We start from the raw sequence: 22,306 nt of genomic DNA, 5'->3' as shown, positions 1-22,306 counted from the left end.
AAGGTTCATTCATGTAGCAGGGTGTGTCAGAATGTCATTCCCTTTTAAGCCTGGATAATATCCCATTGTATGGATAGACCACATTGTGTATCCATTCATTCCTCTGCGAACACTTGGGTTGTTCCCACCTTTGGGCTATTGTGAATAAGTCTTCTGTGAACATATGTGCAGAAATATTAAAAATGATTCATAAAAGATAATTGATTCAACCAGTCCTCCCTTAGCTTTGCTATGGGGTAGACACAGTGCCAGTGGCCACAATAAACAAGACTGCAGACACAGCCAGCTGCCTCCTGGACCTCAGAGCCTAAAAGGAACAGAGACTCAGTGTGGTGAGGTAACTGTCAGGACTGGAGAAACAGGGTCCCCATGAGCGCATGGGCTGTAGCCTGCCCACCTCCCCCCCAAAAAAGGCCCCAGAAAAGTTGTGTGACTTAGTATCTGGGCTCTGAAAAGTGAATTTGGGACAAGGTTGTGGGAGCAGGCAGGAGAGGGCAGAACAGATGGCAGAGACCAGAGGCATCTGAGTCAGTGGAAGAAATGTGGGGGTGCAGCCACCCAGGGTGAGGCACACGCAGGAGCCAGAGCAGATGATGCCAGCCCTGTGAACCTGTTAACATCTTGGGTTTATCCTAAAATAGTAGGAAGTCACTGAAACATTTCAAGTAGGGAAGTGACAGGATCTGGTCTGCACTGTACACCAACAGCCTGTCTGTGATGTGAATGCATTGGACTGGATGAAGGCAAAGTTCAGACAGGAAGTGACTGCTCATAGCCAAGCCATCAAGGATGGAGGCCTGAGCTCACTGGATAGCAGGGAAGGAGATAAGGCACAGCTGGGGGTGACTGAGCCCAGGAAGTGAGAGAAAAGGTGGCATCGAGGAAAGAAAGCCACAGGTTTTTTACAACCACCAGTTAATTATATTTATATAGCCAATGAATATATATACAAATTATATTTATATATAAATATAATTTAAATATACATATGTATTTATAATTTATATATAAATATAATTTAAATATAGTTATATTTATACAACCAGTGCATTTATATATATATATAAATTATATTTATATAACCAGTGAATATAGGATAAGTAGAGGAGTAGCAAAATACTGATGCTGTTGAGTGGGGTCTGGTGCTCATGTTCAGTTCTTCTCCAAGGATCTGGGGATATCCTGGTCTTGGTCTGGTCAGATCTTTCTTCATCAGCCTGATTTGCTGCAACCTGCTAGACCTTCTGGATGACCCACATCCAAAGAGCTACCATTTTCAGAGTACAATCTACGCCCTGTGAGCCTCAAAAAAGTCTGTTATGAGTTGAATTGTGTCCCCCCAAAATTCATGTATGGAAGCCCTAACCCCTAATATGACTATTTGAAGATAGGGCCTATAAGGAGGTATAAAGGTTAAATGAGGTTGTAAGTGTGGGACCTTAATCTGATAGGACTGGAGTCCTTATAAGTAGGGGAAGAGACACAAGAGACCTCTTTCTCTGCATGTGCACAGAGAAGAGGCCACATGAGGCAAGAAGGCAGCCATCAGCAAGCCAGGAAGAGAGCCCTCCCCAGAAACCAACCCTGACGGCACTTCAATCTCAGACTTCCAGGCTCCAGAACTGTGAGAAAATGCATTTCTGTTGTTTAAGCCACCCAGTCTGTGGTATCTGGTATGGAAGCCCTGGCAAGCTGATGCATGGTCTTAAGAGGTAGGTATTATCATTCCCATTTATAGATGAGGAAACTGAGGCTCAGAGAGATTGACTTGACTAAGATCCACAGGTGGTAAGCCACTCATCCGCTGCCTTGCATTGGAGGCTTCCTTTTAGCAAGCCTTTTGTATTGGCAGAGAATTTTCTGCACATATCCTTGAAGAACCACGTCTTTACCCACTCTATTTCTAAAGCTCTAGCTGTGACTCTGCCTTCCAGCCTGCTGTGCAGATCCACACAACAATGTAACCATAGGGCCTGCTCTGCAAGATCACCCAGAGCAGGCTTCCCAGTCTCGGAGATGCAGAAATGTGCTGTACTTTCTCTGTCCTCCTGCAGTAGTGAGAGGGAGTTTTATGATAAGTCGGCTATATACTTTTCAGCTGGAGAAGAGTGACTTTGTGGCTAGACAGGATTCCACATGAGTCCCCTGCTTCCTAAGTGAAGCATGTGCTTCCTGCTGTGACTGTGACGCTGCAAGGTGCACAGAGGAGCCTTGCTGCAAGGCTTCCAGTCACCTTCCTGTAAGTGCCTTGAGTTCCCAATTGCCTAGCTACAAGTCCAGTTCAACATGAACCCTACTGAAGCAAGTTTTGAAGTTTTAGTTTGAACCAGATGAACTTATGATTTTTGTAAGTAAAAAATGACCAAATATCAGCAATTTCATGTGAATCAACCTAATGTAGTTGGCCCTTTAACCCTGCCCCCTCCGTCTCATCATGTCCTCTCAGGCTGCCCTCAGATCACCCCAGATCCCTGGCTTCCTCCTCCCACCCTCCCTGGCAGGGTCCCCATGATGGACGGGGATGGACGCCTGGGACAGAACTCCACAAAGAAACAGAGAGGAAATGGTCAGAGAGGTAGGAGGATAGTGTCAGGGTCCAGAACACATTACCCCAACATGTGGCCCCTTGGTCTGCTGAATATTTTACATGGAAGGAAATGCAGAAAACAGCAGGAGCAGGAAGGTAACTCTCTGACCCTTTCTCCCGTGAAGCATGGTCAGAAAGGAATTCTCTGACTTGCCTTGCCTGAAAGTAGGTCGGGAGACTCTCATTCCAGAGAGGTCCTGACTCAGTCCCCACACCGCCTTCTTCCCTGCTGGCCTCATCCAAGCCTCTGCTTAAGGAGGGCTCCATGTCCAACTTTAGCAGCTCAGGGTGGATTTATTCCCCAGCTTCTAAGGGCATTTTCTTGTGAAGCTTTGTTCTCTATGACATAAGAGGAGAGGGATGTTTAGAGGAGCTGGGAGAGGAGACCCCAGGGGATTTCCTTGTCCCCACAGATGCATCTCTTTGTGAAGCAAAACACACGCAAAGCACCTAGCAGTGCCCAGCCCACAGTCAGTGCTCATGAAGTGTTGGTTCCGTCTCTGCCCACTGCAGTTGGGACAAACAACACACAGGGTGCCAAGATTCAGCTTGATGAAGAAAAGCGTAGCCCACATTCCTGCTCCTGGGCCTTGTCCTCCGTGTTGCAGCTCAAAGTTAAGGACACCTCAGGTACCAGCATTGCTTGTGTTGAAGATAGGCCAGCACATCCTGTGCCCGGTGGTCCCCAGAAATGCTATTGCCTGCTGACACTCTGCATCTCCAGTTCATCCCCCCGTTCCTCTCCAAAGCCCACTCTATCTCCCTCGCCTCCTAATCTACCTGGAGCTCTCACCTCTCATCTTTCCTTCCCACTGCGGGGCAGGTGGCGATCTGCAGGCCTCCACGAGAGAGAACTGCCCTTACCCTGCCTGAGATACTCAAAGCCAGGGGCAGTGATTCAGCTCTCAGCACTGAGAGGATGGACTGGGATCTTTCTCTGATGCCCTCAGTGGTCTGAGGATAAAGCGTGCCAGGCATGCAGGGTCTACAGGAAGTAAGACAGAGGGAGGCACTGAGCTGAGCACAGATAGGAAAAGGAAGAGCTCATGGCCCAGAGCTAAAGAAGACATGACCCAGTGACCAGAAGACCGTGTCCCAGTGGGAAAGGCACATCTTAGTGTGGAAGGGTGTGGACATCAGGAGGGATTTAGACTCAGCAAGGACTCAGGCTCACTGCCCTCTGCTCAGGAGAGCAAAACCCTCTAGGTGAGGTTTCCTCTCTGTGTCTTTAATCCTGGGAGCAGGTGTCAGAATCAAGGGCACCATCAAAATAGGATGACAGGGACATCTGAGATGTGCCAAATTTTCAAAGGCCTAGCTGTCACAGCTGGGGGCGGATGGGGAACAGTCTTCTCATGGGTCCACCCTGCCCTATATGGCACAGCCTAGGACCCTTCCGTCAAACCTGGCTCTTTCCACCCTCAGAGCAATGTCTCATCTGTTGCCTCTGAGTTAGGCAGGGCATATGTAATATAAATTTCATAGAAAGGGAAACTGAGGAATGGGGTGGGCTAAGTGACTTGGGCCAGAGGATAAGTGACTTGGGGTCAGGACTCAGATCTCCTTGGATCCAACACCAGATGTCCTTCTCCCACATGAAACCTTCTCCCTAATCTTAACACTTCTGTGGCTCCATGGTTTCATCGGCCATCACAGGAGAATGAAGCCACAGAAATTGCACGCATGTTCACATGTGTGTATGTGCACATATTTGTGCATGCATGTACGTGTGTGTGTGTGCATGAGTAATGTGTGCACGTGTGCTGAGCAAAGTGGGGGAGGGTGGCAGTTCCTGATGATTTTCTCCATCTTGAACACTGTAGGTGCTTTTCCTGGGAGAGCCAGACAACCATGGTGTGTCAGCAGGAGGGGTCTCAGGACAAGACCTATGAAGTGAAGATGAACAACGACACAGAGGCCTGCATTGAGCCCAGCCTCCTCTCCACAGAGATATGAGCTCTGTTGCCCTCTTCCCAGGCTGGCCTCGGTGTGGGAATGGGTTTGGGGAGGCAGGGTCAGGTCTCTGAGATCCCACCTTGGGCTAATTTGCAGGAGGAGAGGAGATCACAGAGAAAAATCCGTACAGCCTATCTCTCTCTGCCTCTCTCTTTCTCTCTCTCTCTCTGCCTCTCTCTCTCTCTCTCTCTCACACACACACACACACACACACACACACGTCCTTTTTAGCTTGGCCTTTTCACCAGGAGCATTTCTAAACATTGCTTCTTAAATCTTTTAAGCTGTAACCAACAGACATAAATCTATTTTCTGGTGAGACTCAGTTCACACATACAGATGTTGACAATTAAACAATGTTTCAATTGTCAACATCTTATAATAAAACTGCCCAGAAGAGGGCACTGGTGGCAAATCTAGGCCTGAGTTTTTGTCCTTGCTGGAATTTTTGAAGTATTTTAGCTGCAGATCTAGATTCATTAAAAGTTATGACATCCACTTGGTCAGTTATAATGGGCCCTTAAAAGAATAGCATAGCATAGCATAGCATAGCATATCAAAATAGAAACCATCAGAGTGCATCAAATTTCACAAAGTTAAGTACTGTGTTGTGCAACACTGGCTGAATTGCCAATATCTGTATATATCTAGGCGATCTCTGTGTGAAACATCTTTATGACTGTGGGTGGCATTCATAGCAGTTGGAGACACACTGTTTCAGAAGCTTTTCTGAAAGGACTTTAGAGTGAGGAAGGACTAGCCTTGTCGGCTTTTGAAGACAGGAGAGGTGTGGCTGGAGGTGGTGGGAGGGGGCACCAGGCCCCTCTCCCCGGGGAGTGTCGGGGAGCAGCAGCCAGGCCAGCACAGCATGTGGCTTTCAGGGGACCTGGTGCTTTCTTCTTGGGAAGTTGGGGGAGGATTAGCAGAGATGCCTCCTTTTCCTCTGGCATAGAAAGAAGAATCTAGTGAGTAAGGAAAAACATGGAAATAGTCCCAACCGGTGACTCTTGACAGATCACTCAACCATCCTGTGCCTTTGTGTCCCTGCCAGAAAATGGGGCAGCGGGGGTGACAGAACTACTTTTCTGACTCGGTGAAACATAGCCACTGTAAAACCAAGATAAATAGATAAATAATCTGATGTTCCTTATGAGATACTATTCTCTACATTGATTCTTAGAGAATACAAATTAATACATGACCACCTACCTTAGAAATCAGAAAAAACCTGTATTTTAACATATTTTAGTCCTTCTAGAGTTCTTGGTACACTCAGGCACTCTGCTATGTCATGAAGAACCTGGTCTCAATCCTCAGGGAGATTCCACAAACTAGGAAACTAGGAGGGTCTCAGAAGAGAAAGATAATACAGACAGTTTCTCACTAATCTCCCTCAGAGTGGTACAACACTGAGGGGTACAGGCTTCAGAGAAGGTTGAGAGCAGGGTGACCTTAATGGGTACCATGCACAAGATCAAACAAACAGAAGTGTGCTCTGCAAGAGTGGGGGTGATATGCAAAAGAAAAAAATATAAAGAGGCCTTACCTGGCTGAGAATGAGAATAAGGCTTGCAGGCATATACACATGTGGTCTTTGCACAACCAGCATTCCTGCACATCTATAAGTACTTCAAGTCTCTGTACTGTGCCAGGAACAGGTGTGAAGTCATCCTCAGAGGTGTGGGGTGGAACCATGGATCAGTGAGTCCATGGTCTTGTCTGGAAAATGGGGTTGGAATGCAACAGTGCTTCTTGGATGGCAGGCTGAACCAGTAGGGATTGTGAATTGAATTTTTAATAAAATAGAACAGACTAAAGTAGAGTAGGACTCACCAGGGTGCAATACACGCACCTAAGGTAAATAAAAGGCACGAGGTTTCATTCCATTAGGTGCATCTGTACATGATGGGAATCTGTCAAATCTATGTCTCATTGAATCAAGGCTTGGATGCCCACTGGGGTCCCTATTAGCCCTGCTGTTCATCTACTGAGTGATTATAGGGTGCTTGTAGGCAGCTGCTTATGTGCTCTTGCTGATGAGGCAGGTTTCAGGGAACAGAGAAATCAGGGGCCTGAGAAGACCTCTTTAAAACCCCAGGGGAGTCAAACACTTGCTGACGGAGGCTGGAGTAATTTTGGTTTTTAAAGAAGACCTGGCTCTGGGGCAAATACCAGCACAGAGAGGACTGGGGAGGGTGAAGGCAGGCAAACAAGGGGCGTATTTTGACTCCCTCTGTGTCTTTTCCCATTTCATGGAAGGAGGTGTTCAGCTCCCCACCCACAGTGACCAGCGTGTGGAGCAGCTGATGTCTCAAGGATTTACTTTGGGAAGATGAGAAAAGGGTGCTTTTCATCTGTTGGTGTTTTTCCAGCCATATCAGTCTACCTGGCGAGGTGTGAGGGTGTGTGCCACCCTGTCCCCCCTCTATTGATGTTCCTCTCCTTGTGCTGCCCAGGTGCCATGTGACACAGGCTCCTGTGTGAAGGCAGATGGGAAAGCCCTAACCTCACTCACAGGGCAGCCCTCAGTCACCAGAGTCCAGGTTCTCCAGCAGCTACAATTTTAGGAAGTTGTAGGGAAATATATGGGGAAAGAAGTGTCCTACAATTGTCAGGGATGGGGCACCTTTGCCTGTCCCTAAGCACACCTTCCTCTTCCTGCTGCCCTTCCCAGCCCCAGCTCCCTGTCCTCCCCACAGCCTGGTGAGAGGTATGGTGCATTGAAGGAAGTCCAATGGGCAGATGCTTACACGGCTTCTTTGTGAAGCCGCTTTTTGTTTTAACTTAATTCATTAATTTATTTTTATGACAAAGCAATGAAACATTTCTTTGTGGAGCCAAATACCAATGTAACAGGTAAATGGGTTTCTGCCACATCTCCACATTGTTGGGGGGATGCTTGAACACCCCCTACCACACACTCTTAAGGCCCAAGGTTGAGCTCTAGATGAGGGACTTTCCTACTCCTGGAAGGGCAGGCACTGTGTAGACAAACATGGAGAGAGAGCCAGAGTGACTTCCTTGTGTAGAAAAGTGACTTCCTTGGGGGGAAGAAAACCCAGAAATAATACAAGGTCAACAAATAAAACCAAATTCAATATTTATATGCTAGTAATAACTGGACATTTAAAATTTTGCAAAAATTCCATTTATAATACCTCTGAAAAATGAAATTCTTAGGTATATAAGAATCTGTATTCTGAAAACCAAAAATGCTATAAACAAAATCAAAGAAAGCCCAAACAAATGAAGAGATATATTCATGGATGGGAAAACTCAACACAGTAAAAATTTTAATTCTTCCAAAATTGATCTATTCCTTTAAAGCAAATCCACCAAAATCTCAGCACAGGATATTTTGTCTGTATAGACAAACTGATTCCTAAATTTATATGAAAAGGTAAAGATAAAAAGATGAATTCAGTAGGAGGAGTTGTGCTACACAATTTTAAGTCCTACTCTGATGTTAGAGGAGTCACGACAGTGTGTGTTTTGGGGAAGGGCTGGATACAGAGACCAGTGGAACAGAACACAAAGTCCAGAAGTGGATCTACACAAACATGGCCAAGTGATTTCTAACAAAGCTGCAAAGGCAACTCAATAGAGAAACGAGAATCCTTCACCAAATGCTATGGGAACAATGGCATTTTCATGTGCAAAATTTGAACCTCAACCTAAAATTCCTATCTTATATCAAAATTAATTTCAATGGATCACAGATTTAAATTTAACATGGAAAGCTATTAAACTTTTAGAAGAAAACAGGAGAAATTTCAACACCTAGTTCTTAGACATGACACAAAAACAATTCATAGAAGGAAAAACTGGTAAGGCGAACTTCAAAATAATTTAGGGCTCTTGCTCTGTGAAGGATCCTATTACAGGAACAAAAAGAAATGCTACAGACTGAGTGAAAACATCTTCAAACCATATAACAAAGGACTTATATATAGAATCTATGAAAAACTCTCAAAACTCAACACATTTTAAAACACTGTCCCATGAGAAAATGGTCAAAAGACACGAAGAGACATTTCACCAAAGAAAATGTGATCAGCAAATATGCACATATAAATATGGTCAGCAACATTAGCCATTAAGAAATGCAAATTAAAACCACAATGGGCTACCACTGTGCCTGTTAGAATGGATAAGATAAAAAATGACACAAAATGTTAGCAAGAATGCAAAGAAACTGGATCTTTCATACATCGTGGGCATGACTAGAACACGGTATAGTGACTCTGAAAAGTATTTTGGCAGTTTCTTCAAAAACCAAATGTGCACTTCTCATGTGACCGAGCAATTATACTCTTTGGCATTTACCCCAAAGAAGGAAAAGTTCTCTCTCCTTAGGAGAAAAGACCACTTAGTATCGTGGAAGAATGTCCCTTTTTGCTGAGCCTTGAGGAATGAGGGAAAACTGATTTTCTGCTTTTTATGCTAGACAAAGAAATGAAACAACAACCAAAAAAAAAGAAAAAAAAGAAAAAAACAGAAAAAAAAACAGGTGAAAATGAGGGAAGTGCAAATGGGTCTTTGAAGGAATTGGGATAGAAAACTGCATGTTTTTGGGACTTGAATGAAACGTTGTAGGTCTGCCAAGCCAGATCATCTTCGATGTTTCCTCTTAGATTCTATGGCTCTGGTCAGCTTACACTGTGAGCTAACATGCCCTAACTTAGCTTCTCTAAGTCCACAACAGATGAGAGAAAAAAAATGAGTTTTAAGGAATACAGCAAATCTTCACAGTTATCCCCAAGATTTGAAGCACACATGAGACTGAATGAAGATGACATCCTCAGCTCTACTTTACCTCTCTCCATCCCCTTGAGCATCACCATTGTCAAGGCCAGGTGCTGACCAGGTACAATTTCCCTCTCACTGGTCTTCCACGCAGTTTCCCATCGCCTGTCTAATCAGAGAAGGAAAGCTGACATAGGCACAGACTTTTTAGTATAGAGAAGAGAACATTCCAGCCCGTTTAAGGTTTCTTCCCATATTCCTAGTTTATGGACCTCCTGAGTGAAGAAAGAGCTTGAGGTCCTAGGTCCTGGGAGGATAGCATTTCTCTCATGACCCACGATGAGATTTTAGTGATCAGCAAATAGCCAAAAGGAAATAAGGTTTGCAGTTGCTGGCCCTAACAAGAAGATTAAAACAGGCATGACAACCGAATATCAACTCCATCTGCCAACCATCCCCCATGTCATTGTTCCCTTTCCACGATGGCCAACGCTATTGCATGAAAATCCTCCTTGAGTCGGAGGAAAACGCTATTACCAGACGGAGTCCTCAAGGTATATGTGAGTTCTTCATTGGTTTGATGGGTGTTTCCTTGCAACACTTCCACCCCTTTGGCTCACTTTGAAGTGAGCACCCCACTTTGGGGGGTGCTCAGAAGAAAGGTGCTCACTTGGGTCAGAGCAGAGAAAACTTCCCCAAATGAGCCCCTCTTGGCTGTGACTCCCGCCACACCAGGTAAAGAGCCACATTTTCTCTTCCTCTGCCTCCAGCTCCCCTGGTTTCCCACATCACTCCTGCTTTTCAGCGTTGTTCTCCACCTTCTGAATTCCCCTCTACCCCAGTCCTACTCTTCCTTGGCCCCAGCCCTTTTAAAGCTCTTCGCATGCCTCCATGTCTCTGACTTTTTCGTATCTCACTCTCCATTCAAATACTTCTACTACTGAAACTCCCTTCCAATTTTTTTCTAACTTAAAAAAATATTTCAATGGTTCTATTTTCTTCAGTTTGATCTTCACTCCAACTTCCTTCTAGTCTAGTCCCTTTAAATGCTGCCAGTTCCCAATATCCCCAATCGCTTAAATATCCTCTTTCTTTTGTCTTTTGCCCCTACTGATGATCTGGTTACTCCTTTTTGCGCCAACATTCCCCAAAACCTTCTCAAACACTAATATTTTCCCCTCTTTTCCCCGAAATCTCCCTGTCAGGCTTCTGCCCCCAAGCATCTTCTCACCCCTTCACGCCACATCACCCAGGTCCTTTAGACTCCCACGCACCCAATTTCTGCATCTCCCCCTCACACCCGCTTGCTTCCCTTGCTCCCACCACAGCAGTGCTCATCTGCTCTTCCCCGCTCACTCAGGTCTCCTGCTCAGGACTCCCTTGCCGAGGGCGCGAGAGATTCTTGCTGAAGGGGGGTTCCGGGGGCAGCGCAGCAACCTGGGGGACCTTTCTTCTCCTTGTTGGCCTTGACCCCAAGTGTTCCCGGGTGCTGATGGGGCGACTTGGTTGTGTGAGCCCTGCCTCCAGGGTCTGGCTGGGGTTGCGCCAGGAGCTGTTCGTGGTTCTGAAATGATGCCAGCTCGGGCGCGGGCAGTGGCCGGGCGGATGAGCGCTGTCCGTGGTCCTGAAGATGTTCCTGGGCCCTGGCGGTGGCGGCAGCGGTGCCTAGGAGGGCCGGCAGCGGGGACGGCTACGAGGTAAGGAATCCGGGCGGAGGCTGCGCTTGCGGCAGCTGCGGATGCTCCCACAGGCTGCGATTCTAGGCGCTCAGCTCGTTCAGCCGCCGCTCCAGCTCGTCGATGCTCTGGCGCTGGGTGCGGACGAGGCTCTGTTGGTTTGGCATGATGGCCCTGAGCTCCTTGAGGTAGAGCCCGGCGCACCGGATTCTCCAGAAGTCTCTCCAAGCCGCCCGCCAGCCTCTTGAGCCCTTCCTGCGCCTGGGCGGTGGTGGGGAGCGCGAGGGCGCGGGATCCCAGCAGCCCAGCGGTCGGCTTTCTTCCTTCTCCCCCTGGCCTAGTCTTCCTCTCGCCGCAGGCGCCGCGTCACTGCCACCCTGACTTTCACACACCCACCGCGGGGCAGGGTCATGGCCCAGGGCAGCCCTTCCTGTCTCTTGGCGTCCAGAGGAGGCTTTGCTACTCGCCGGGCATTGAGAAGAGGGAGGAGGCGAGCAAGAGGTTCGGGCGTGGGAGGGAAGCAGGATAAACGCAGGTGACCGCAGAAGGACAGGCGGCGGCCCTCTGGTCAGGTGGGGGATGGGTGGCAGCACCCACCTGCTGAAGATGTCTCCAGGGACCTTCTGCAGGCACTGCCGGGCATCTGCCACCTGCCGGACGGCCTCCTCTCACTGCAGGTCTGGTGGGATGTGGGACAAGGCATAGGTCTGATCTGCCAGGGGATGCTGGGTCCTCGCAGGAGTCATGGTGCCTGTGGGTGGGAGCCAGAGCATCAGAGCCACCCACGCCCACCGGCACCCACTCACCACAGGTAGCGTGGTGTTGAGACACCACAGCCCTTATCCTAATCGTGTGCACAGCTTCAGTCTATAAAGGTGGGGATGGGAGACAGAGCATTTGGTGGGAGGCCAGGAGTTCATAGGAGATGGGATTCTGCTGATAGCTGCTGAGTGAATGAGGGAGGGAATGGGCAGGACCAGGGGCTGGGTAATTGGTAGGGACAATGGAGGAACTTGGAGAAGGAGCAACATTTCCTCACCCCTTATAAGGTGCTTGGTACCTGCCAGGAACCCTGTCCATACATGATCTCAGTTCAGCTCCCCACCTTGGGTATACAAGAAAGGAACCCTGGCTGCAGAGGAAAACAGAGGCTGGAAACAGGGATACATGTGCAGGGTGGTGGTGGTGAGAGAATTGCCCGAATCAGCTGCCAAATGGTGCCCAGGTTGGAAAAGCAAATGTGCACACATGGGTTCTTCCCACTCTAACCCTGAGGAATTCGAGGCCTGCTTCTTACACAGACTGGGCAGTGGCTAGTGACTCTAGATATAGCAGTGTCCAGGCCCTGCTCACCCAGACGAGAGCTTAGGGAGCCAGAAGGAAGGAGGTGCATGACAGGTGGGAAAAATAATCCTCGAATTGCAAGGTGAGAGCACAATCTATTTATACTGGGTTGAATTAACTCCTCCCCCAATGCCACTAAAGCAGGAATCACACTGCAGATGGCACTGATTTGATTGGCAAGAGACATGCCACGCAGAATATTAAGAGACCAGGCCCCTATAATTAGGCCTAATCACAGCCTGTTGCTTGAACATGGCCAGAAAGACATTCATCAGGCCTGGCATTGTGCCCTAGGCCAGCTCTACTGGGCACTGTAGTGGGGCCCTCCATTGCAACAGAGGTGTGGGTGGGCCTGGGTGAGTGTGGCAGGAAATGCCTAGGAGGCTTCATTTGGTCTTAAAGGGCCATGTGCCTTCTCTGAATCTCTGATCCTTTCCATTTCCCATTCTTCAGGCTGAGAACTGCACTCTGATACACGGTTATTCCCAATAATAATAATGTGTGTATCATACACAATACACTGCACCATCTTCACCATGCTGGCACCTACTCCTCTGCTCCCCCTGCCGGCTTCCTCAGCCCCTACTTCTACCCCGATGGTTCTCTCCTTGCCTCCTCAGGCCAGCACTTCCCATGATCTGAGATGTCTGTCTTCCTTCCTCTTCAACTTTTTCTCCAGCAGTGAGTTCCTCCTCCTAACTCAGGCTTCTAGGAAGGATATCCTTTGCTTCTCAGACCTGAACCTGCCTCGAATACTCATGAGGACCCAGGAACTACTCCTCACCTCCCACTTCTCTTCCCTCCTGTCAGATAACCAAGGCACTGCCAACTGATCCTCCACCATCCGAGGAACCCAACCATCTGAGACCACCACACCCCTTTCAAGAATGTTCCTCCCCTCCCTTTGTTTGTGTTTATACCAGTGCAAATTTGGTGGCCATCTTAACTTAGTCTTGTGCCTCAGTTCTCCCATCTGTAAGATCAGGAGGAGGATAAAGATGTAAGATACTTTCTTTGCATATCTTAAGATGAATTCCGTGTTAGTTACCACATCTGAGGGAGTCCGTGTGTGTTTACTGTACTATCCACGTGAGAGGATTGTACAGACACAAATCGAAACAAGGAAGTAGCAAGTCCATTCAAACATTAAGAGACTGATTAGTGATTTATTCATTCTGTCTGCAAACATCTACTGATCCTGTCTTCAGTGCAGACCATGTTCACTACAGAAATGAATGAGACCCTGCACTGGCCAGGAAAATAGCCTCAAAAACAATGGAACTCTAATCCAGCCATGAGTAAAATAAGGAGGGACAAATCCCTTCTAGGGTTAGGGAAGTCAGGAAAAGTCTCTTAGCAGCATGTGTGCCTCTCTACCAGGCCCAGGGAGCTGGTACAAAGACAGCATTCCAGGTGGGGAGCAGTGGCTCACACCTATAATCCCAGAACTTTGGAAGGCTGAGGTGGGAGGATTTCTTGGCCCCAGGAGTTCAAGACCATCCTGGTCAACATAGGAACTGGAGTCACGCAGTCCCATACTTCACGCTGGGGCCCACCATGTGAGGCACAGAGCGGGCTTCCAGGAAGGAGACTAAGCCTCATTTTGGGTTGCTTATGGCCAAAGACAGGACCTGTGTACTCTGTCCTCTGTCCCTCACTGCCTTCCCCTTGGGCTCAGGGCCAAGCTGACAGCCAGTCTTGGCTCCTCTGGGCAGCTCTTGCTCTGTGTGTGCCCCGGGGCAGAGGCCATAGCCCAGGCCCAGAGGCCATAGCTCCCCTCCAGCCCTACACCCTGACCCACTTTCCTGCGTCTCTCAGTACACCCGACCTTGTCTTTACCTGTGTGGGAAGCTCCTCTATGGTCCACTTAGTTCCCACCCACCTTTAAAAAATAAATAGAGGCCAGGCACAGTGACTCACGCCTGTAATCCCAGCACTTTGGGAGGTCGACATGGGCGGATCACAAGGTCAACAGATCAAGACCATCCTGGCTAATATGGTGAAACCCTGTCTCTACTAAAAATACAAAAAATTAGCCGGGCGTGGTAGCATGCATATGTATTCCCAGCTACTCGGGAGGCTGAGGCAGAATTGCTTGAAGCTGGGAGGTGGAGATTGCAGTGAGCCGAGATTGTACCACTGCACTCCAGCCTGGGTGACAGAGCAACGCTCCGTCTTAAAAAAGAAAAGAAAAAAAAATTAAATAGAGAAGTCAGTCATGATGACGTGGGAGGATCCCCAGAGGCCAGGAGTTCATGACCAGCCTGGGCAACATAATGAGACCCCTGTCTCTTAAAAGGTTTTATTAAAAAAAAATAAATAGAGAAGCTAGACATGAAAGGACAGATATTGTGTGAGTCCACTTATGTGAGGTGCCTAGAACAGTCCAATTCATAGCAGCAGAAGCAGTGGCCGCCAGGGATGGGGAAACAAGGCGGGAGTTGGGCAGCTTGTGTTTCATGGGTAGAGTTTCAGGTTGGGATGATGGCAAAGTCCTGGAAATGGCTGGGGGTGACGGCTGCACAGCAGTGTAAATGTGCTAATGCCACTAAGCTGTATGCTTCAAAATGGTTTTGATGGTAAATTTTAGGTTAGGTCTATTTTACCACAATAAAAAGCTAGGAAAAGCTGGTAGAAAGAAAGAAAAGAAAGGAAAAGAAAGACAAAGAAGAAAAGAAAGAAAGAGAGAGGGAAAGAAAGAAGGAAAAGAAAGAAAGAAAGAAAAAGAAAAGAGAGAAAGGATTAAAAAATATTAATTTCTTTCTCAGGCAATAGTCCAGATTTTGTATTATGAAGCTTGTGTATCAGCTCTGCCCTATGAAGTCCTCGGGATACCAGGCTCCTTCCTCCTTGCTGCCCCACCATTCCTTGGATGTAGCCCTTGACCTTTTGATCAAGGTTGGATGATGAGGAGAGAAAAGGAAGCAATGGCCTAGAAACTGCCATTGAGCACATGCCTACATCCCATTGGCCAGATGTCAGTCACATGACCACACCCACCTGCAAGAGATGCTGGGAGTTGAAGTCTCATTTGTGGGTAGTCATGTATTTAGGCAAAATTTGAGGACTCCATCACCTTGGAAGAAGGAGAGAATAGATAGTGGGGACAACTTAGCCATCTCTGCTGTCATCCCCATTTGATCTCTCAATGGTCAGAAACCACAGAGGAGAAGGAGTGACTCCCAGAACATCCAACATTCAGCCTCCCCTTATTACTCTTCATTCTTTTTCATCCTTAAAGAATCCTTCTGGCCACTCCCACTAGGCATTGTCATCTCCCAAGAATTACAAACTATCCATGGATTCCTTCATCTTACAAACCTACCTGCTTCGTGGTAGGCACTGTATTAGGTAAGGGGACTAGAAAGATAGAGGAGGTGCAGTCTTTTCCCTAAGGAGTCTTCAGTCTAGCAGGCAGGAATAGAAATGTGGACCAACTGTCCTGAAGTGTGACAGTTGTATAGATAGACATTTGAACAACATATGGTGGGGTATTAAAAAAAAAACAGTTAACACTAAACTCAAAAACAGATAAGGGAGGGATAAGAAAATGCGTCATAAAGGAAGTCTGCCTTAAACTAAGTGTTTAAAGTTTGGTTCATTGGATGGAGGGGACAGGACAGAGTCTCTGTCTTTCTCCCTCCTTTTTTGCTCCTTCCCCCATGCCTAATATGCTTTGTATAAAACCACCTGTATGCAAAACAGATCAATCCAGCTACTATCCTATTAAAAATATAGTGCATTGGCTATAAGCTTAAGTTACTAACTTGCATATTCATTTACATGGCAATTCCTGTAACCTTGCCTCTTAAGAAAACTAGACGAAATAAAATTAATTACCAAAGGCAGCCAACTGCAAAAATATCCAAACCTTAATTCTAGGTACAAGCTACAGAACATGGCACAAAGTGGACTGTGGTGGGGGTCTGTAGATAAGGTGAAGCAATAGTTTTACATCAAAAAATTATTGGGTTCTATACAAGTGCAATCATAAATGAGGCATTGGAATTTGGCTTCACATTGACTAAACTGTTGAGCCATGGTTCACTCATTAACATTCTGTGTAAACAGTATTTTTTTCTAGTTATCATAAAAAAAGTAAAGGTGAAACTGAGAAACTACAAGCAATAAAACTTGGTGTTTAGGAGAAAATAATTTATCATCCATAATATATAATTTTGAAAGATTAAAAATACATTCATCTCAATACAAAAATTCAATAATGCTTGAATTACTTCCAACGTGTTCATCCAAGGTGAACCTTCACATTTTTACAAACTCTTTTTCTTTATGAATTTTTGTTGACTAAGAACAAATTTTTTTCATTTTCTGAACTTCAAAATTATGCATTTTTCTATATGCTATACACATGAAACTTATGCTTCCTATGTATTATTTTTATTTTACAATTTTAAATTCCTTGGAAGATATCTTGTTTTTAAGTATTAAATTCAACTTTATTAGCATGTGTTCATTATCTAATAAAACAAAATGAACCATAGAAAGCAGGGATCCCCAGACTTTTTAAATAAAGAGTCAGGGAGCAGACATTTTAGACTTTGCTGACCACATACAGTCTATGTCACATATTTATCTTTGTTTTTTTTCTTTTAACAACCTTAAAAATGTAAAGACAATTCTTAGCTATGGGCCAAACAGGTCTTAATTTGACCCGTGGGCCTTACTTTGCAAACCTCTGAAAAGCCTTGATATCAGAAACCTATATGCCTATAAATAACTATAATACAAGGGAGATATATTAATGCTATGTACGAAATAATGAAATAGGTGGATATGTAGAATATGGTTCTTTTCCAGTGTTCCTTTGCTCAGCAACGGTATCATTATCCATAAAGCTATGAAGCTGGAAACCGTTGAGTCATCCTCAACATGACTCTCTCCCTTTCTCTCATGCATTATATTGAATCTATCATCAAGTTCCATCCATTTTACTTCCTAAACATTTCTCAACTTGATTCACTTCTACCTCACTGCCACAGTCCTATAAAACTATCATTACCCTTTACTTGGAATGCAAGATTCCTAGATTCCTAACTGGTGTCTCTAATCTACCCTCATCTATTTTTCTTCTCTACCAAAAGTCTAGTTTTTCTTCTGATTTCTTTTATTTTTTCTCACTTTCTCTCCTTTCCCATCCCTTCCTGAACAATTCAATCCTAAACCATCTTCGGTATGGGAGGTGGTACAGAGCTAACATAGCCTGGTATGGGTGTCAGAACCTGCACTGGGTGAAGACAGTGTTAATGTGAGGAAGGAGTGTGTCCTGATGCGGAGTGTCAGAGCCCAAGCCAGTTAAGGAAGGCATCTTATGGGAGAGTGGCTTGCAATGGGAATCAGAGTCAGAGCAGGGAGGGAGTGGCAGGGAAGATGGGAGATAAGTTACATACACTGGGATTGATCAAATAGGTAAATATATTTAAGGTTATTGGAAGCCAGGTTTTTCACTATCTGAGAAGGAAATTGCAAGTATAGAAAGAGAAGAAACTGGAATGATCCCTGTGATCTGTGGTACTAGATTGGGATTGAAGGTATCAGTAGATTTATGGTTTTTAGTATGTAGGTAGACAGATACAGATAAAGGTGTAGATGTAAATGCAATTGGTGTGTGTATGTATGTTTGTACTGAAAAAAAAAGGAGCCAAACAAATAAAATCATGGGAAAATGGCAAAAGGACATGAAACCAGCTCAAATGGCTTCCACTGATCAAATCTGCTTCATGGTGTAGCCCAGGGGTTTTTTAACATTCTGTATAATCATCAACTTAAAAATACAATGCCAGGAGTGTCCATAGTTTGTGGTAGCACGTAGACAGATATAGATATGGGTATAGAAGTAAATGTGATGGTATTTGATATTTTCCTCTTGTAGTTCTCATGGAATGTCTTGACTGGTGTAGAATAGAATTGAATCATTATCTTTTAGAGTCTAGATTTGATAATTCTGCTAATATAGTCTAGGATCACATTAACTATTGGGTGGGAGAGACATTTGGGCGGTAAGAGGACATTTACTATTGGTGATATCAAGTTTTCCGTCTACTGAAATGTTAATATATTTTCTTCATGTCCAGCTGCTAAGCTACATTGTTTTTAAACTATATGTATGAAGCTGAGATGTTTCACTGGGTCATGTGACGCCTCATTATTCTATTGATTTATTTGGAAAAACATTGTGAACATGAAATCATGTCAAAGGCTTTCTTATGCTGACAGGTGGCCAGGGGCTGAAGAATGCTGATTATCCCCCTCCTTTGTGATGTCATATTACCTTTAGAGCCTTCAATTTCACCACTTGCGTGGACCATAATAGTTTTTATGTCTCCCAATGTAGTTTGTAGTTTGCTCCCCTGTGGATTGCATATTATTTCCGGGTCAAACTATATGTTATCCATTTCTACCCTCTGACACCCACCTTTACAGTAGCTGCTTATTAGTGTGTGACTGGTCTGGTGAGTAAGCACAGTGAAGGGACTGGCCTCAGAATGCACACTTATGGAGCCAGATAATGGTTCTCAATGACTGACCGTGTCCAAATGGAGAGGAAAACAGACATTAAATGCCTCCTGAAGAACCACCGACACCTATGATGTAGTCTTGCAGAGCAAAAATTGGCCCTGAGCCCGATCAAGCCTCAGGGTGTAACTACCAATGTATAGGAAATAGACAAAACAGAAGAATGTGTTAAATGGCATTAAAGGCATGTAGCTCAGCAAAATCCAGACTGTGGGGGAAATTCTATAGAAAAACGAACCCAGCTTATTCAATTAAGATTTTTAAAAGCAAGAAAAAATAGACAAAAGGAGGAATTTATAGATAAAATGAGGCTTAGGAGACATTTCAATTCATCACAGGGTCTGAATCATATCTGCAAAACAATTCAAACAAACAAATGGAAAAAGCGTTTTAAGATCAGAGAAATAGAAACATGAAATACTTAATGATACTAAGCAATTAATTTTCTAGGTGTGGTAATAATGATGCCAATTATAATCCCAAAAGACGCAATTCCGAATGCTGTAATCCCAAATGTTGAAACCCCAAATGTTGAGATACTGAAAGCTGAATTCTGGCGATGGGATTAGCGAATTTTTGGTTGCATAAAAGGTAGTTGTATCATGTTAGTTGCATCATGTTTGGTGGAACTAGCACCTTGTTGTGGTCTTTATTTGGAAATTAAATATGGTGTAAGGAGATGCATGTAAGTGTCATGTTAACAAGAGGTGAATTTGTGGACTTAATTTTAGATGTAAACTTAACCAGATTAAGGAATAACTAAAAACCTGGTAAAGAATTATTTTGGGTGTGTCTGCGAGGACGTTTCCACAGGAGATTATGTATGAGTCTGAGAGGACTATGTGGGGAAGATCTGCCCTTGGTGGTGGGAGACACCATGCCGTGGGCCAGGAGCCCAGGAGCCCAGAGATAACAAATACAGAAGGTGAATTGATCTGTCTCTGAGAGCTGGGACCAACTTGTCCCATCACAATTTTTGATCGATCTCATCAAAAGACTTAGGATGCTCTTCACGGTATTTCAGATGAACTAAGAAAGCTGGGTGCACACATTTACTAACCATAGTGATATGCGTTTATACATTTCACTTTTTGACCTATTTCCTTTTTTTCCTTCAACTTTTATTTTAAGTTCAGGTGTTCATGTGCAGGGTGTGCAGGTTTGTTGCATAGGTAAACGTGTGCCATGGTGGTTTGCTGCACAGATGAACCCATCACCTAGGTATTAAGTCCAGCATCCATTAGCTGTTCTTCCTGATGCTCTCCTTCCCCACCGACACCCCCCAGTAGGCCCCAGTGTGTGTCGTTTCCCTCCATGTGGCTTTTTGACCTATTTCTTTGTGAATATGATTCATAATTGTTATACCCATGTGACTGTCTTTAGCATACCTGAGTGTTTATGTTTATGAAAATATGTATGTTATTATTGTCCATTTTATTGTGTAAAGTGGCCTATGGTCTGTTGTGTTTTTATGTTTCTCAAATAAATCCTCTTTAAAAAATGTAAATGAATGTCTTTTAAAGAATTTTTTATGATTTATTTTAGGAATTTGACCTTTTGGGATTTGAGATTGTGGCATTTTGAGTTGTATCTTTTGGGATTATGAACCCAGTAACAACAAAGATCAAATGGACTCTCTATTCTGTTGCATTGATCTATATGTCTCTCTTTATGTCAATATTATATTAACTTGATTACTATAGCTTTATTTTATTTAAAAACACAGAATTTAATATCTTCTTTAATTCACTAAATAGGATACAAAAAGCATGAACCACAAAAAAATGAGAAATTGGACTTCACCAAAATTTAAAACTTCTATTTTTTCCACACGTACTTTCTGCTTATCTAAAAAACTTCTGTTTTTTGAACAACACTATTAAGAAAATAAAAGCTGGGTGCAGTGGCATGCCCCTGTAGTAGTCCCAGCTACTTGGGATGCTGAGGTGGGAGGATTGCTTGAGCCCAGGAGTTTGATGATTGTAGTGTACAATGATTGCATGCCTCTGAGTAGTCACTGCACTCTAGCCTGGGCAACATACATCTCTAAAAGAGTAAGTAAGCAAATAAAATAAATTTTTTAAAATGAGAAGATAAGCCACAGACTGGGAGAAAATATTTATGACACTTGCTAAAAAAGGGCTAGTATCCAGAATATATAAAGCACTCTTACTACTTAATAATAAGACAAATAATTCAGAAAAAAATGGTGAAAAGATTTGAACAGACACCTAAATAAGGGTGGTGTATAAGTGCATGAAAAAATACTCAACATTATTATTCACTAGGGAAATGAAACTTAAATCCACAGTGAGATACCATAAAACACTCATGAGAATGACTAAAGTTAAAAAGACAGACAATACCAAGTGATGGTGAGAAGGTGAAGGAAATGGATCTCTCATGGATTTCTGGTAAGAATTCAAAATAGTAGCACCGTTTTGGAAAACGGTTTGTTAGTTACCTAAAAAGTTAAACATAAAGTGCCCATATGACCCATCAGTTCCACTCCCAAGAGGAATGAAAATATATGTCTACACTAAGGCCTGTATGTAAATGTTTACAGTTGATTCATCCATAAGAGCCACAAACTGGGAACAACCCAAATGTCCATCACCTGATGAAAGGAAAAACAAATTTTGGCATACCCACACGGTGGCATATTACTCAACAACAAAAGGAACAGACTGTAGATCCCCATGCCAGCATGGATAAATCTCAAGAGCATTTCATTAAATGAAAGAAATCAGACATGAAAGACTACATACTATATGACTTCACTCGTGTAATATTCTGAAAAAAGTAAAACTGTAAACATAGAAATCAGAGAACAGGAGCCAGGAGTTGGGAGTCAGAGGTGGGGATTGACTTTAAAGATAGGGGAACCCTTTGGGGTGTGAAACATTTCCTATATGTTGATGGTGATGGTGCGTAAATGACTATATACAATTGTCAAAATTCATCAAGGTGTACACTTCAAAAAGATAAAGTTACTGTCCTCCCACTGCTGAATTTGACTGGCTTAAAAAACATAAATGTTACTGTATATAAATTATAACTCAAAAGTGATGAATAAAGGGGAAGAGAGCACAGAAGTTCTGTATTCTCCCAGAACTTTAGCAGGTAACTTGACTGTCCCAGTAATATTCTGAATAATTTTTAGCCGTATGAAGAATAATTAGCAGGTACCTTGACTGTCCCAGTAATTATTCTTCATATGATTAAAAATTATTCATGTCTGTCCATAGTGCTTCACTGAAGTCAAGCTGTAACTTTACATGCTGAAAAAAGAAAAACAAGGAGAAAAAAATGAGACGATCTAAGGATGGATACTGGGATTAAAAAATAAAAACAGTTTATTTTATTTTCACAGAAAAAGCCTGACCTGTTGAGCAAACTTCTTGATGGTGAAGGGCATGAGGATCCCATCTATTATTGACTAAACATTTATAAAGCAAAATTG

At 44.2% G+C, this 22,306-nt stretch overlaps 1 protein-coding gene and 1 pseudogene across 1 annotated transcript in view; both read right to left on the bottom strand.

The window, feature by feature from the left end:
* LOC100972680 (ATP-dependent RNA helicase DDX55-like) overlaps positions 1-13,153 on the bottom strand; it is a 22,752-nt pseudogene extending 9,599 nt beyond the window's left edge.
* ETV6 (ETS variant transcription factor 6) overlaps positions 1-22,306 on the bottom strand; it is a 396,338-nt gene extending 374,032 nt beyond the window's left edge. The window contains exon 1 of the mRNA XM_063593357.1: positions 10,646-22,306. The gene's annotated coding sequence lies outside the window, so the exon portion shown is untranslated. The remainder of the gene's footprint in view (positions 1-10,645) is intronic.

This window comes from Pan paniscus, chromosome 10 (genome assembly GCF_029289425.2).
Source record: "Pan paniscus chromosome 10, NHGRI_mPanPan1-v2.0_pri, whole genome shotgun sequence".
NCBI lineage: Eukaryota > Metazoa > Chordata > Mammalia > Primates > Hominidae > Pan > Pan paniscus.
The sequence above is the reverse complement of the archived record's forward strand: the minus strand, read 5'-3'. Positions and strand labels throughout refer to the sequence as shown.